General features: G+C 37.0%; 1 pseudogene; it reads right to left on the bottom strand.

Moving 5' to 3' along the window:
- Window positions 1-1,735: 1,735 nt before the first annotated feature.
- On the bottom strand, window positions 1,736-2,172 carry LOC120882328 (annotated as a pseudogene).
- Between the last annotated feature and the right edge of the window lie 2,311 nt (window positions 2,173-4,483).

Here is a 4,483-nt window from a genome sequence, read left to right as displayed (position 1 = left end):
AATTTTTTTGTAACCTATTGAATTAGTTCTCTGTTTTATATGGCAATCTAACTATAACAGCTATTTCTTTGAGCACAGAGGTTATTTATTCATTTGTTGATTGGATACCTGAAACTGAGAGGTTAGCCCTAAGAAATATTGAAAAACGAAGAAATAAAGAATCAAAAGAATGCCATAGCTAGTAAAAAAAAAAAAAGCTGCAATGTTAAATGAGATCACTGAGTGTGAAGTGAAGTATCACAGAGACCCATTCCTTTACACCTGATTTGAAAAGACATGATGGTTTAAGCATCTAAGTTGATTACTACCTGTGTTTATATTATATAGGTTAGCTTTAGAAAAAAGAGGTTTAGTTTAGTATAAGAAATATTCTAGTTATTTAGTGCTACATTAAATGGGACATAGAATGTCATTTCTGATATATTCTGCTTATTGATTGAGCCCAAAAGGCAGCCCAGATTTGAGAGGAGTGGACATATAGACTCCAACTCTTAGTGGAGGAAATGACATGTGCATGTAGAAGGGTTGAAATGGATGAGCCATATTAGAAATAGCTATCCAAGAAGTAAGTATTATTTAATGCTACTTGGATAATTGAATATCACTATTAGGAGAAGGCAATGGCAACCCACTCCAGTACTCTTGCATTGAAAATCCTATGGATGGAGGAGCCTGGTAGGCTGCAGTCCACGGGTCGCACAGAGTTGGACACGACTGAAGCGACTTAGCATGATGTGGACAAATGAGGAAACACTGACAGTAATTTTCATGTGCAATTTTCTCCTCTAGCCCCATACTTAAAGTAGTACATCTAGACTGTGTTTGACCATTTGATGAAGCATAGTCTTCTTGTGTTTTAAGTTGATGAAGCAAGCTGACTAAAGTTGTCACTCTAGGGGACACTTCTCAGTGTCCTGAGTATGGGTAAACCTTTGGAAGAGCAACTGTGCTATTGCTATTGCATCTGTTTGTGGCAATATGAGATGGAGTCCAAAATGATATGACTTTGAAGAATATTGCTAGAATGTATAATTTTAAATTTTCCAAGAAAAAATTGTAGTGTCGATCTCATCTAAATCTTTTTATCACAAAGGTAAGAATACTAAAGCCTAGAGGGGCTAAGTGACTTTGCAAAGCTCTTAATGTTAGCAGCTGGAATGGCACACTGTGGACTTGAATCTAAGTTTCTTAACTGCCACGTTGCTGCTCTTCCCATTATTCCATACGTCATTACTTTCCAAAAGTTGGTGCTATAAATTTCCATCTGGTAATCCATGTAAAAATACTGTCTTCACCAAATGGTGAATAAGAGCTTGATATTTCACTTTTATTTTCAATGTCTTGGGGTCTTTAGAGAAGTGAAATGTTTAGTCAACTTGACAAGAAACATGATAGTGAGTAGTTGAAGTACATATGGTAAATCAGGGGGAGTCTAGTTTTGATGGGCTCTGAAATTTATACAAATTTGGCCCCAGTCTATAAGAAGAAATGATGCAAAATTACAACTGCAGAATTAAGTACAGGGTTTGGAAAGAGGCCTGTGTAATTTAAAGGGTCCTGAAGCTCAACCTTCATCAACCTCTGGTGGTGAATCAATTAGTTTAATTGAAATAATAGAGTTTTGATTAGACTTTTGGAAGAACATGTTGTTTCTTCAGACAAAGCATTGTTACTGAGCACAAATGAAGGTTGATCTTTTCCTTTCAGCATTTACAAGGGGTTTTATTTTATTTTGTTTTTGTTTTTAAAACAAGCTCTGGCCAGTTTTATTAAAGAAAAATTGTACATGATTTACTTTTCACCAGTCTGTTCTGGCATGCTTCTAATAATATCAGAATCACCTGGATCAATGATAGCCAGTGTCTATACTCTGTAGTATTTTCCACACGCTGTGCCCAATTCAATATTATTGCCACTGTAGTGATGGACACCAGTTTTGGCCAACATGGTGTAATACTCTATTTCAGATTTCCTCAAGGCTGGGCAGTTGTTGGCGAGGATGACCAGTTTCGCTTTGCCTTGTCTGATCATTTTCAGAGTCTGTTTGTACCCCAGCACGTACTTTCCACTTTTCATAACCAGCTGGAGCCTAGAGTTGATCGACTCCAGTGACTTTTTCATCTTCTTTGCGGCCACCATCTTCCTGCCTTAGATGCGGGACACCCTCAACCAAGAGCATACAATGGGTTTTAAATGCACTCTTGCTTATATGTATGAATATACACAAGGAGATTGAGGCAGCGCTTTCTAGCTCTAAGAAATATGATGCTTCCTTGAATAGTGATGTAGACATGCAGCCTTACTTTTAAAAACCTCCAACTACCAATGTTTATGTAGGAAGCAGTGCTATTGGTCTTTGAAGGCTAAAGACTTCTGAATGATGCGTGAAATTGGTATGTTAAAGCAGTCCTGTGTATCTGCTTATTTTTGGAAATCATCTAACTATAAATTATTTGACCTCATCGAGTAGGAGGATAAATGGGGATACCAACTCATGTCTGAGTTGATTTAAGTGAAACCAATTGCAGTATTCAGATAAATGCTGCTTATGCAAAGTGTTTTTAGTCCATTTCCAGTGTTAGTATGCTACGCATGGAATGCATGACAGAGACAGAGAAGTGACGGTAATATTTTACCTTACTGAGTGTTTTGAGACACGCAAGGTTGTTATTATGTTTCCTATTCTTATAGAGAAAATCAGTTGCAGGATATGAACTAATTTTCCCTGAAGTAACATAGCTGGGATTCAAGCCCAGGATTAGGACACAAAGGGCAACAGGCTTTTCATTATGCCACTCTGTCTCCTCTTAGAGTCCGGTGGAAGTTTATACCATCCCCACTGTCCTTCCCACCTGGAAACAATTCCATTCCCAAGGCCTTGTAATTTAGCTTTTTGTTATGACTGCTTTTCTCTGAGTTATTTAATTAGAATCTGCAGTTTTTGGCAGGAAAATAGTCAGCCCAGCATATTTCTAACAAGTAATGTCTTTAGGGGAGAAAGTCGAAGTGAGCAAATAGAAGAGAAGGAATGCATGATAGTAGCTGCTAGAATATATTAGTTGCAGACAAATTTCAGTGGGAGTGTCAGTCACCATGCATTAAATTTTAGTGAAGTGGCCTGAAAAACAAGAGTGGAATGTAACAAAGCACATATATCATAGTACAGAAGGTTTGGAATTCTCCCAAAACTGTCATCTTTTAATGGAAAAACTTTTAGGAGCATAGACAGGACCTATGTTGACAGAATGATCTTGAGAAATGCCTTCCAAAGGCGCCTTTAAACATTCCTTTTCAGACTTGATGTTTTTAAAGGCTTTTCTATTAGATAAATAAAATAGCTATATATATCTAGTTCAAAATAATCAAATTAATATAGCTCAATAGATATCATTAAGCATTCTAAAGGTTGAATATTGCTAATGAAACATCCTTGAGCTTTTAAGTAGAACTGTTAGACAAGATAAATGATAAATACTAGGTGAAAAAACAGTGGTTTTAGTGGTACTGACAAATATGGATTAAGAGGGCTTTCTACCCCTCTGGCTCAAAGCATTTCATTACTGGTAGATGAAAAATAGATGGTGTAGTCTATTGAGAAATTCCCTCAATAGGGAAGGTGTGATCTTGCTATTTGGGATGATAATGTCACTGTGGTTTTTCATCATGCTGCCCCATACAACATTTTAGGTACTTTTTTGGTCTAGCAAATAATTGATGACATGAGTCTCTGCATGCTGTTGATGAGAAACTATTTTTTTCATCTATTTTCCTTGAAGCCCATAGGTTTCTCAAAATTAGGTTTTCTAGTGGCATGATTGCAATAATATCTACTGGAGTTGAACATTGTGTCTGTTTTTTCCAAGAGCAAGTTGTAAATCCTGTTAAACTGCAAAGTCAAGTCCATAGTTTGCATCAAAGTTAACAGGGAGAGAAGAGTGGACTACCTTCCAGGCAGGCAATGTGAGAGTATTTAGACTCCATCATGCCTGAAAGCATTTTTCTTAAGTGCAAACACTGGGTATATTACCCAGGGATTTAAAACAGAGTCAGCTAAAGGGAACTGGATCTTTTCAGTCTGTCAAATTATGTGTGTCTGCTTCTTAATCATTATCATGAAACAGTTCTATGGGACTACTTGAACCAAGTTAGCTTTCAATTAGCATGACATTATGTTGGCAAGTCAAAAGTATTAGAAAAAATATGGTCCTGCATGGACATCTTATATATGAACAAGTTATTGGTGCGTTTTCATGCTCCAACAGTATTACACCCTGTTAAGCTCTTAAAACTCTTGCCTCTGAATTTTTCTATTAGACTCACTTGAAAACATTTCCAAACCCAGTGAAATCCAACTATCTCCCTGCTTCCATTCAGAAAACTAAGATCATGGCATCTGGTCCCATCACTTCATGGCAAATAGATGGGGAAACAGTGGAAACAGTGGCTGACTTTATTTTGGGGAGGCTCCAAAATCACTGCAGAT

This window comes from Oryx dammah, unplaced genomic scaffold (assembly GCF_014754425.2).
Source record: "Oryx dammah isolate SB20612 unplaced genomic scaffold, SCBI_Odam_1.1 HiC_scaffold_23, whole genome shotgun sequence".
NCBI lineage: Eukaryota > Metazoa > Chordata > Mammalia > Artiodactyla > Bovidae > Oryx > Oryx dammah.
Note: the sequence above shows the minus strand (reverse complement) of the source record. Positions and strands in the feature narration are given on the sequence as shown.